The sequence below is a fragment of the Sparus aurata genome, chromosome 1 (genome assembly GCF_900880675.1).
Source record: "Sparus aurata chromosome 1, fSpaAur1.1, whole genome shotgun sequence".
NCBI classification, from domain to species: Eukaryota; Metazoa; Chordata; class Actinopteri; order Spariformes; family Sparidae; genus Sparus; species Sparus aurata.
In genome coordinates this window covers 38,014,307-38,027,989 of record NC_044187.1, presented here as the reverse complement: position 1 = coordinate 38,027,989, position 13,683 = coordinate 38,014,307, and the positions used below count along the sequence as shown (strand labels likewise).

The window sequence follows — 13,683 nt, the reverse complement described above, 5'->3', positions numbered from 1 at the left end:
AATGAACATCTACATGGCATTAATGCAAGAATATGAATGTAGTACTATAAACTTGAATTAGTGCATTTATGGATGAAAGCTAGCTTTCTGTTTCCCTCCTGTCACATAACTCCACCTTCATGACAACTTGACTTGAAAAAGAAGTCAATCTTCTGCTGCCTCTTCCTTTTTGGCATTCCTAACAAAAAGATGAAAAATGTTCAATAATATCAAAATCAGTGGATGTCTCTGTCTGTTACCATTAACTTTACCTGGCTTGCATTAACTTTGCTTGCCACCTGGCTTGCTTAATATTAGCTGACATGCCACAAAGCAAGTAATAGTTTGTTATTTACAGACAAAATTCTACATTATTAACTAGTTAAATAACCGTTTCGTGCCTCTGTTCGCTGTCTGTGGCAGCGAGTGAAGGCAGCTCCGTGTCAGCATGTCAGTAGCCCAGTTCACACAGGAGAAGACTCATAAAAGCCGCAGTTCGCCAATTCTCCGCCATTAACTTTCCCAGGCAGCCGGGACTAGGGGGTTTGGTCAAACTGCTGTGATTGGCTTGATGGCTGTCAATCAATCTAACTTGACTAATGGGTATTCATGTATGGGGAAGCTTCTCAGCGTACTGAGGTGCGCTCCATTTCAGTACACTTGCGAAGGCGGGCAAACGGTTTAATACCTAGGAAAAAGGGGGGGGGGGGGGGGGGGGTGAACTCACCTTGTTGTAAAAGTGGGGGTAATGCAACATTCCCATCCCCCACGGGTGTGACGCCACTGGGTCTGCATCAGGGGGGATTTAGAAGTGGGTAAACGCAATGCTGACTGAAAAATAAGTGGGTATACACCGTATACCCACGTATACCCTGGCCTACATCAATGGGTGTCACTGATGCTCTGTAGATGGTACCAGGGATGTTCTGAGGAGTGGGGAAATGACATATAAGGGAAAATGTAATGCACACAATGGGTTATTCTCACTTCACCTGAATTGGTTCCACAATTCCCTCACTTGCCTTCTTGGCAGAAACCATGGGAGGAAAGAGGACTGGGGAAATCTGTTTTAAAACAAATGAGAGGTTCTTTCCACTGCAGCATCATGTAAGGCAACGTCCATTTCTGATGATTTCTGATCAGCTGTCAGTCGGCTTCAACAGCTGTAACGATGACGGATGAATTTATCCCAAGAATGCCATTATCTATATATATTTAAATTACAACACAGAACTAAAACTTGTGGAGAGATTTAAATAATCAAAAAAGTTAAACTGATGAGTGGTGTGCCTGATTGCACACGCACTTATATTGTTTCAATTAGTGCAGGTAATGTGATGTTTTCCTCCTTAATGACAAGTATTATTTCACCTGTCAGCAGCCCATCTGATATTAATCAGGATGTTTAGTTTTATGACCTGGACTGCCCAATCCACAGATTTCCTGCGGTGTCCACCTGTGTCAAATGTACTGAAAAATCAAACATGTGTCTGCAGTTTAAGTGTAATCAGTTCAGACATTTAATTGATTTTGATTGAAGAAGTTATAGTGAATATAATTTAGACCTACACTTGGAAATTAGGCTGTGATGAACTTGATTCTTGGATGGTTTGAAATAAAGATCAGATTTCTTTTGCAGTTAGTACTCTGCATTATTTAGAGTCTGTCTGTGTCCTACATTTAAACAATCCTGCTGGATGATCACTTTATTTTTTCAAAGGCTGACATCTGGAGAAACTCTAACATCTGGAGTTTTGTGGTTTGAGATCAGTTCCCCTTTTTATTTTTGCATATTTATCACTCGCTGGACATGTCAGAAATTATGCTCTTGCTGATATCCTGATTATTCATTTTCTTAAACTTCTTCTTGATTTTTTTTTGTGAACCTACAACCGGAAAGTTCAACTGCACCTTTATTTATTATTGCCTCTGTATTCAGTGATATTCTGATTGTGAAATCATCAATTAATAACCCAGAATGTGATGATGGTGTCTTCTGGACTCTGGAAGCTATGTTTAGACTAAATGTTTCAGGCAAACTGAAATGCTGTAACATATGAAACCTGATGCTAGCGAATGATCAGCCTCACGTGTTTAAAACAGACCATGATAAGAAAAATGTTTCCAGTGAATGAAGAAAGTTGTTTGTGGTCCTTTTGTTCTCCTACAGTCAGGCTGACACATTTTAACTCGCTGGTGAACCAGAAAACAAACTAAATATAAAACATTATGGCGATACACTTGAGTTTAATCTGTTATCTGTCTTCACTCTGGTATGTAACTCTGGTCATGTTTATGACGCTGCAGCGTCCAATCAATAACTAAGAGGACATGTCGGCTGCTAGAAGACTTCCGCTACGGCAACTCTTGTGAGATCAGAGATGGCTACTCAGAGCACAAATAAGAGAATTGGGATGGCATGCAAGATGGCAGACATGTACGCATTATGTCTTTTTTCTTTTCGTCCTTCCTCTGCTTTTGTTGTTTAATAGTGGCTGGAATAACTTTTAGGTGCATTACTTCCTCTACTGGGTTGAACTGTGGATCAGAATGGTAACACTCTCCCCCACTGACATATGCTCTGTCCATAGTGTGACAGTCACACATATTTTTCATATGACTGCACGCACTGAACTTTAACGTCTACAAAGTTTCAGGACAAATACATGTAGCTTAATACCCTTACTTACTTTCTTACTACATTTATCGCTTAGAGTTGGACAAATGGAAATTTTGACCTTCTTGTTGGTGGTGCTGGATGAAAGATTACATACATGTAGTTTAGATTAGTCCTCTGGTAATGATAATATCCTCTGAATTTTCATGGGAATCTTATGTATGAGTTTGCTGCCACCGTCCGTGTGTTTAAATGTACTGGAGCATCTACCTACCGACTCTCTTCCCAATAAGCTGATGTCCTAGCTGTCATATAAATGAGTGATACATGCATATTTCAAATGACATTACAACAGAACACAAATTAGCCTCTAGATGTTTTCCAACACTGACCTAACCATGACTTTCGCTGTCTTGTAAATATTTACATGTGAGACTCTGTTCTGTCTGTCTGCATGTCCTCCTTTCTGATACTCTCTGATTATCTGTTACCTGGTTTTTCAGAGTAACCTAGTGAATTCTGTGCATGTGAGGGCACTGACTAGGATGAACAGAACAGCTGTTTAAGTTCACACACATCTCTCAGCAATATGTGTGTGTGCAGGGTTGGGGGTAACGCAGTACAGTAATATCCTACTTTTAGTAATAAAATAGTAATATAATGCGTTACTAATACTATTTCAGTAATATATTACTACAGTTATGTCATGTAACACGTTGCAATTTGCGTTACGGACTGAAGTTAATCGTTTATTGTTGTTTATTTTTAGTATCCATCCACACCAACATGACCATAAATTCTTTGTTCAGTCTCTCTGTGACTGAAATTTGCTGTATTTTGTAGGTCTAATTATGAAGTCTGATCCTCCAAGCGCACTTTAATTGACATTCTTGAATCACATATGCCCATGCATTCTTTAAAATTAAAAGGCATAGTACTCTGCTGTACAGTAAGTGCTGCTGCTGCTGCTGCTTGCAGTTGACCCGGCGCAGTGTTTTTTCAGAAATCTTGGATGTAGAAGATATCAGTGCACATGTTTTCTATAAACATTTTCTGAAGGAGAAGATCACCCAGTATGACATCTTCCTGCAGCTGGCTGAAGAGCTGGGTGCAAAACGTTAGTACACAGTGAGGACCTGCCTCAATAACATTACAGAGTACTTTCAAACAGCTATGCACATGATAAAGATGCATTACACAATTTGTGATAATGTAACAGGAAGAATTTAATTTGATAAATTCAAGACCATTCCATGAAATTTCATCGTTAAGCTCACCTGACACTCCCAAGGTGCACCTGTGGCTCACTACTTGTTTCAGACCGACACAGTTTTCATTTTCACGCCCAGCGCCCACATTGTGTAAAAAGCAAATGTCCTTGTTCCCAGCTGTGCGCCCCAGGACGGGTTGGTCTTAAAGTGAGGTGGGGTCAGACACACTGATGACGGAGTGCTATCTTGAGACAGCAGAAAGCGACAGCACCGCAGACCAACAAGTAGACTAAGGGGCCGTCCACACGGGCGAAAACGATCTTTTTTTTCTCCGTCTTCCTCGTCATCGTTTTAAGAATATTTGCGTCCATACGGATCCACTGAAAACGACCGAAAAACGCTGTAGTTTGGCCTCATTAACGTTCCGCACGAACGATTCTGGTTTCCTTGCAGTAGCCATTTTCATCTGCTTCTTGTTGTGTTCGGTCTGTCTGTTTGTTTACAGCGTGCAAGTTTAATGCGCATTCTCCGTCTCTTCTTCTCCGTTTTTGGTGAATGTTAAGCGCCACCGATAGGCCTGGAATATGAACTACAGCGTTTTCAGTGGATCCGTATGGACGCAGATATTCTTGAAACGATGCCGAGGAAGAAAGAGGAAAAAAAGATCGTTTTCGTCCACGTGGACGGCCCCTAACAAGTTAAAAACAAGTCTGTTTTTCTGCTATTTAGCAGATACATTATATGCGCCTACACAGGCTGGTTCACGCCGGTCATACACTCAGATTTTATGATTTGACAGGCTACTTTCAGTTATTCTAAACATTTCCATTCACATGTCTCCAAAAATAGTGATTTTGATGCTAGTGTAAGAGTGCCCCAGCACTCCATTGAAAATGAGCTTGCCCGAAAACGAAATTACGGTAAATCTTAATAGTGCCTCTTTCGTCGTAATTATGCTTTTACACGAAGGTTTGACTCATATACAATCACAAAAAAAGCCTAGGTTGCATTTTGCCGAGAGTTTTGCTTTAAGGGCACTGACCAAGCTGGTGTATTTGACTATTTGGGGGTGAAAACATGTCGGTCTATTGCAGCTTTAAAATAGAATATGGCAAGAAATGTTATCTTAAATCATCCGAAAAATTTGAAAAAATGTTGTCAAAAAACATATGGATAGACATCATGTCTAATAGAGTCAGCATACCCTGGCCATCCTTTCTCATAGTACCACTTTGTACATCAAGAGTGGTAGCGCAGCCTTATAGCCCCTGTAGCTTCTGCTAGTTTATAAGCTCTATCAGCTTTAATATGAATACATTTTAAAAAAATATCACAGAATGTCAAGAAAGTGATCATTTTACGCCTAATGAAATAGTGAAACAAGCTATGACCATACACCTTATAAATTCAAGTTTCTGTCTTATTCACTAATAGGGACACTTAGCATCATGGCTAACTATAAGCCAACTAGCTAACTGCAGCTGGACGCGGCAGCCAAGGACATCTAGCAAAGAGCAGCAGTTGTCGGTTCCTCTGGTGTTATGCTAACCTCTGTATTTTAAAAGCTTTCTTCGAATTATGGTAATATCATATTTTTACAATTACACTTTTAAATACCACGCAGTCATTCCAACTACCAACTCCGCGTGATATAATGTATTATTAACGTTCGCCTTAATCACCACTCAGCTGCACCTTAAACAGAGGGTGAATTCTTTCATCTGGTTAGTTTATTTCCAGGGATCTGTTGTTAATGGACTGGTGCATAGTGTGTGTTACAGCCTATTGTTTCAGCTCAGCTGCTTTATTCATTTCCCATCAGGGTTAGCTTAATGAACTGGCAGTGACAGTCTGGGCTGATAGCTCTTTTGTTCCATGATGTGTTAAGCTGATTTCAGTCAGAGCAGGAAGTGTGCTATGGCCTGTGTGTGGCTGAATGTTTGGCTGTGTATGTGTTTTTGTAGACGTACATGTGCAAAAGCATTTTTGTGTGTATAGTCATATGTGTGTGTGTGTGAGTATACAGGCGCCACTAGACCATGCACACTTGCTATGACTTTACATAATGTTCATGATAACACTAAAAAACTGTAAAGCAGCAACTGTAGAGCAGGACAGTAATGTGACTAGCATGTTGATTTCATCATCTATTTTAGCTGAGTCTGTTATAAAATAAAAATATAAATAGTGGAGTGTATCAGGTAGATGCAAACTATAATTTACTGAGATGGTTGTTGAGGAGTGAAGTAGCATTTGTATTGATGTATTGTCTACACATATATTTAGAATATTGGACAATAGTGTTTCAATGGTTCTTGGACTGCAGAATCAAGAATCTTCATTAAAGCTGCCACCCTTAAGTTGAGGTCAGAACAAAGGATGACGATGTTGAAATTGAGAGGTTTTCTCCTGGCAGTGTTGACAAGACAGGGTGCTGAGCCTCAGTTGTTTGAGGTTCCACAAGACTAAATGCTTTTATTGGCTGCGGTCTTAGACCTCTGGCCAGAGTTTGGAGATTAACATAGGCTGCATCGTAAATCACTCAAATTGTGCCAGACTAGATAGACACGCAGCAGTTCTTCTGAATTCTAATAATTTGTTAATAATTTGTGTCAAAGTGGATGTATTGAAGGTGAGAAGTCAAATGTGGCTTGTTCTATCAACAGTCTGTGGTTTGTTTCGTCTTTCCCAAAGTTTCATTTTGCTGATTTGTTTTGGCAGTGTCTTTAAGCAGCTGGCAGGTGATGAGAGGTTTCAACAGTTAGCAGATAATAGAAGTTGTGCTAAACTGTGTAATTTACTATTTGACTGACACTAAGTATTTTTGAGCATTTATGTCTGTTTGGTAGTTCTCTGTTTAAAGATCTAGTTCAGCACCTGCGATGTCATGCTTGTTACCTTCAAAGCCTCACTTATGCCATATAAGAGATATTTTGGTTCACATTGGTTAGTCTGCTCTTTTTTCCAATGGTTACAGCAACTTATATGGACCACTAATGGCCAGATGGCAAATAAATTGGCTCAGTGTATTAATGACCCCTAAATTATAAATCCTTATGTTTTTGATAGTCTTCTGACCATTCCTTTTTCACCATTATCAGGCCAAAATTTTCAGTGAGAAAAAAATTCTGTGAGATTTCCATTTTGGGCACTTTAACAGCCCTAAACTTAAATGTCAACTTTAAACATTACATAACAAAAAATCTGATTAGGAAGGTAACAAAACCAACACATGTACCAAAATCAAAGGTAAAAACTATTAATAATCACTATTAATCTTGGGACAATAACTGCACTGAGAATGTTTTGGCCACACATCCAGCGTGACCAAGAGCTGTTGGGGCGTCTGATCTAGAAAGAGAGGAAAAAAGCAGGTATAAGAGCTAAGCTAACCCCGCTTTGAACTAAGGCTGCTCCACTAATCAGCTCACTCCTGACTAATATCTAGTTGAAAGAATATAAAATGGATGAAATGGGATTGACCCAGCAACAGGAAATAAGAGACTGTTGTGGTCACATCTTTAGAGACCTAGCTCCTCCTCAAAATCTCAGATCATGCACCCGACAGGTGGACCATCTTCCGCAATGATAGAATGCAGATGAGGGGTGATGAACTCTCAAAAGCAGCCAAAGATGATGGACAATGTTTCACAGATACAGTACATGCTAAACACATCCATCCATCCATCCATCCATCCATCCATCCAGCCATCCAGCCATCCATCCCATTCTTGTGAAAGTGATATCTCTGGAACGCTTGTGGCAGTTTTTTTTCATGCCGCTTATACTCCAGGCCTGCAAGAGCATGTGTTTCTTAGGTAATCTAGATCAAATTACCTTGAATGAACGGGGACCAGGTGGCATCTTTATAAATTTGACAAGAAATGTTAATATTAACACCAGCATGAATGTGTTTCATCAAAGTTCGGCCATATAAATGAGTTGTTTGCAGCTCAGAAAACATATCCTTATTTACAGCATCAGCAAATACCACAGTAAACTATAGATGTGCCATGATGTCAATGGAAAGTTTTGTAATCAACCCCTTATTCCTGTGTCATGCAGTATGTTATTACAGTTTGTTGCTGCAACATACTAATATCTCCTCAAGGATCAACCAGTTTCCATAATATTTCACTTAGGCTTAGGTTTGCAACTGTTTCCTCACCTTTGCTGGGCTGTAGAGGACAAAACAACAGCAATACTGTAGTTTGTGTTTTGTTTAAGGCACATTGGAGCAGTATGGAGGGGTTCCATCCTCTGCTGGAATATGGTCTCTTGTAATATCAGGGCCTTCATTTTATTTTTAGAAACAGGATAAGATTACATTTACAACAAATTTAAGAAATGTGTGCAGGTGAACTTGTAGACCCAGTGGTAGTCACATTGACTACCAAAGAGCTCTTTGCATGCGTTCTGTAACCATGGTGACCATTTACCAGGTCAAAAAGACTGTGGTCAGCTTTAATAATATCCCAATTAGGACAATAGGCAGTAAGACAGTTTAAGCTGTTTAAAGGTCTTGAAAAGGCATCATTCAAACTAATTAATTTCTATTCATACTGTTCATCTCTGTGACTGAAAGAATGAAGTGGCTCTCAGGGTTTCTGTGCAAAAGTCTAGTGTAAGTATTTTCATGAGTACCATGTGAAAACTGAAGCCGAGCTCCTTGATACTCTTTTTGATCTTTAAGTGGCAATCCCTGACATTCTGTCTAAAGAATGCGGTGTTTTCAAGCTTCACGTTGAACTCCCAGCTGAAGGGTGCTTGTATTAAGAGTGAGGGAAATATTGGCTTCTTGTGAACCACCTTTAGTGACTGAATCTGAAGGCTAGGCCACTTGAGGTGAGCAATGCCACTCTTGCGAAGTTAATTCAGAATATATTCATTTGTGACACATGCTGTAAAAAGTGTAAAGAGTAGATGGTTAACAGTCAATTTGTGGCCACTAGAGAGCAGACAAACTGTAATAAAAGCTGAAAGACACAGAGCCCATATAAGGTGTGTTCAAAAAACAGCAGTCGCAAAATAAGTGTCTTGATGAGACTACAGATGTTGTTGGGGACATTAAATGTCATCACAGAGAACACAGAGACTCTAGTCCTTTAGTGATTAACTATTCTAACTCTAACTTTACAACTTGTACATTGATCGGTTTATTGAATACCTGTATAGTAACTGTGTAGTAAGATGCTTAGTGGTGGTGATGTTTAAGTCATGTGACAATGAAGCCTGTTTGTAGCCAAACATTGGCTTTGTCATTCATGCTTCAAAATTCATGAAAGTGGTGTTCATCTGGATTATATTGCTAAACAAATGTATGTTAGTATCATAAACTTGTTTTAACCATAGAGTTTGTTTTGTACAATATTCCAAAATCACACAAACCCGTAGAGTTTCTGTAGAGGGAACCAGGGCAATGCTAACTTCAGGGTTTGCCAACAAAAATAAGTCATCCTGGGGCGCCTGTTAGCTCAGTTGCTAGAGCAGGTGTCCCATATATACAGGCTGCTCACTGCAGTGGCACAGGCCTTCAACAACAGCCTTGTCACATTCAGACACTGTTGGCAGGGGCTGCCATGCAAGGTGCCACCCAGTTCATTAGAAAAACTTGGGCTTTAGTATCTTGTTCAAGGATACTTTGACAGGTAGGATCTACCACTGTGAAACTAAAGGTATCACCAATGTCAGAGTCGAGTTTCATTTAGTTGGTAGTTTTTTTCGCTCACCAATCAAACAACAGACAAACAGATGTATGTTTGGTGTGCCATGTCCGACTGTCTATGTTTGAGAATGTTTGTAGATGTTTGGTTAGATTTAAAAATATTCACCCCAACCGGAGAAGGACGTCCCTGCCAAGTGATTGAACTTTAAAGAACAGATACCAGTAGTAGATCTCAATCCACATGGTTTAACGATAGAGCAGCCTGCACACAGACCAAAGCCCAACATGCAGTCTCCTTGTACTTACAAAGTTACTAACAAAATGTTGTATTTGCTTAAATGAATCAGTGGAAACAAGCAGTGGAAACAGGCGAACGGACACATGCTAACTGTCACCAATGCAGTCACAAGTGAGAGTTATTTAGTGTCTGGGTAAATACAAGAAATAAGTGTGTATTTTATGCTTTTTAACTACGCTGTTGACCGAGTCCTTTTTGCTGATAGTTTTATCCTGCTGTCAAGGAAGATATAGGGGGGAAGCTATGGTCAGTCTGATGAAATGACATGACACTGATCCCAGAGATCATCAAATTGATGGCCCCTCTGAAAGTGGCAACTACACTCCTCACTGAGGAGAAAAACAGTGGATGATATACTGGTAATTTCCCAGATGAAGGAGCGATTGAAACAGGACTATGATGGCCACTGTACATATCTCCAAGACCTCCTCCACTATGCCTCGGCGCTTGATCATTGCCTCAAAGACCTAGCTTTCCTGAATGACAATGACACCAAGGACATGATATTCATGAAGATGACATCACTAGTGGTACAGATGAATGGAGAGGTAAGATGAACATGTTCAGTAAGATTACCATCACTAGTGATATTATTTTTCCGTCTAAAACCTAGCATATATTAGCTTGTATGTGCAATGGTGCATGCATTTTTTCCATTAGTTATAAAATTATATGATGACGGTTGCTTAGAATAATTAAATAAACACTATACATTATAATAAAATATATTGTGAAAGCACAACCTGAGCAAAATGTGTCAAATGAAATAACTCCTCATATTTAACTTGTTTCTCAATTAGATGCTGTTTTAATTTAAATAAGCTAAACTGATTGCTAGTCTCTGTGTTGTACTGATTACTTCTGCTACACCGAATGAGGATCAAGAAGCCGACACACAAGATGACAGGAGCCAACAAAGAAAAAGACAATGGTTGGTTTTGATTGAAACAGTTCCAAAAGTTAGAAAACTATGTTGGTGTGTGTTGCATGGGTTATATTACTATATATTGTTATGTATGTCATAATTTAATTTCATATTGTAGTATTGGCAGAAAAAATTTGTCAGCACAACTGTTCTGTTCTACTCTGTAGATGATGTCCCTCCCCAGAAGAGGACAACTATGGACCAGATGTTTGGGGGCCATACGTGAGAGAGCTAAGGAGAGCATCTTAAATACAGAGAGAGGGTGGAGATGTGTTGCAGTGATGGAAAAAACAAGTGGATCTTCCATTGCTTTCATCTTTGGAAAAGAGTTACCTTTTGGATGGCCACAAGGTGCCTGTTGACATAATTTCTTTTGAGTCTTTGAATAATTTTTCTATTTGCAAATTCTTACCACAGCTAAACCATGTTATTGTCATGACTGTTATTATGAAAGTGAGACTGATGTTGGTTTACAGCAGCATGTGACTGCTAATACTAGTTTATTTTTTCTATTTGTAAACAATTTATTTTTATTGTTCATAACATAAAAGTGGGTTTGTGCTACTCGTTGGTGAGTTAGCCTACCTGTTGCTCTAAGAGAACTAAGCATAGTTTTTCATAATGCACTTTATTGGTAATGAAAACAACAATAATAATAATAAAACATTTAATTTATATAGCGCTTTTCAAGGTACTCAGAGATACTTTACAGGTTAACAGGTAGAATGAAAAAAACAACACACTAAAAGTCTTTATAGTCTTGAGATTCTGTGTTGACCAACCTTTGGTGTGACGTGACATCTTGAACACTCTGACGTCATTTTACACAAGATTGCTTTGTCAATCTTGGCTCACTCTCTCGACTCACTCTCTCTCCATGTCTGCCATCTTGTCTCTCTCTTTCTCTCTCTTTGTCTTTCTGACTCACACACACACGCACGCGCACACGCACACACACACACGCACACACACACACACACACACACACACACACACACACACACACATTAATTAATTAACTAACATTAATAAATGCTATTATATTGTACAGAGCAGTTTTCTGTGATGATTCATGCATATGCTTTGTGGTAACAGCTGGTTATGATGGTCAGTGCTCGGATTCATTTCCTTCACTGTTCCTTTAATTCAAAATATTTAAACAAATATGAAGTCCAGTCTGGTTATTGGTCCATAATTCCAGGATAATGACCGATGTTATTGATTTAATGAATCATTTCTATTATTAATTTTGATAATTACTGTAAATAATTATTCATTTCTAATAACCACACCTGCCCTACCTTTGTACCCCAACAATAACCTTTACAGGAACTGCTCATAGCCACTGGTTCAGGTATGTGGATAACACCTGGGTAAAAATCAGAACAAGGAAAGTGGAAAATTCACCCAACATACAAATGCAGTAGACAATATCATCAAGTTCACGTGGGAAGATGTCAGAGGACACAGTCTGCTCTTCTTGGACTGTGCAGTACACATTGAAGAAGACAGAAACCTCAACATTGAGGTGTACAGAAAATCGACACACAGAGATCAATACTTACTGTTCGACTATCATCACCCACTGGAGCACAAGCTTGGTCATCAATATTCTACACCACCAGGCTGACACCCTGCCCACAAAGACAGAGGGGAAGGAGAGGGAACAGAAGCACATCAGGGTAGCACTTAAAACCTGTGGTTACCCAAACTGGACCTTTGTCAAACCGCTAAAAAGATCCAGAGCAGACGGAGAGGAGGAGATGAAAAAACGTAACAACATCGTCATTCTCTACTTTGCGGGAACTTCTGAGAAACTCAGGAGAATCTTTCATATACAGCATATCCCGGTTCACTTTAAACCCACAACATGCTAAGCCAGAAACTCCATCTTAAGGACAAAACACCCAGGCATAAACAAAGTAATGTCGTTTATGCTGTTCAATGCAGCCAAGACTGCACAGATCTGAAGGAGAAAAAATATTCCTTTGAGGACAACAATGTAAACATCTTGGCCAGAAAAGACAGATGGTTTGAAACGGGAGTAAAGGAATCAATCTATCTCAAACTAGAACAACCATCTTTGAACAGAGGAGATGGCCTAAGACATTACTTATCACCCACATACAATGCTGTACTGAGTTCTCTCCCCAGACAGCTTAACAAGCATCCACACCTGGGCTCACCTAACCCTAATATCCTACATGAAGACTCGTTGGGCCCCACAAGGGGCCGTAACGACTCGGAAACTTAGAGCTCACACGTGTCCTTAACAGCTCTGTAAGGAACCTCCAACACAGGGTTTAAAAGCCTGCAACTCCCCTCCAGTTATTTAGAGCTGAGGAAGCCTGGATGAGAGTTGAAATGTCTTCACGAAACTATAATGGGTCCATTTACCTACAATACAGCACTGAGAATCACCATGACCTGGATGACTGAGAACCTTCATCAACACAGCTATACAGCGACATTACTATTTTGATGCTTTAAAACTGGTGCAGTGCAACCTTGTCCAACAGTCTGTAGTGTAGTGGTGCATCTCTATCACACGTCCATATTTGTTATAATTTTCCAGCATTCGACATGGATGGTCTCCCTTATACCATTTTCTTAATAAACAATGTGTACTCTATATTTTCTTACTTATATTTTTTTTTGAGTCTTTGTACTTTTTCACACAATACTACAAGTTGTGTCACTAAATTACAATAGAAGTTGGAGTGCTCTCCTTCAGTGTGAATGGGATCGAGTTTCTGTCCCAAGTGAAGATATTCAAAGTCATTCGAATCTTGTTTGTAAGTGAGTGTGGCAGAAGTTTAGTCATCTGATTTGTTTGGTCAGTCTGCTGTGGGCAGTCACTTTTAAAAACTGCAAAACAATGTTTGATTGGTGTGTCACAGACTATACCTCAGCTGCCATCAAAAAGTACTTGTGGTTAGGCTATGGCATTTTTGCACTGATGCACTGAAAGCATTTGACACTCATGGT

General features: G+C 39.5%; 1 protein-coding gene across 1 annotated transcript in view; it reads left to right on the top strand.

Annotated features, from left to right (window-relative positions):
• The window catches only part of vegfc (vascular endothelial growth factor c), a 101,507-nt gene that overhangs the window by 47,947 nt on the left and 39,877 nt on the right, over positions 1-13,683 (top strand). The gene's annotated exons all lie outside the window — the stretch shown is intronic.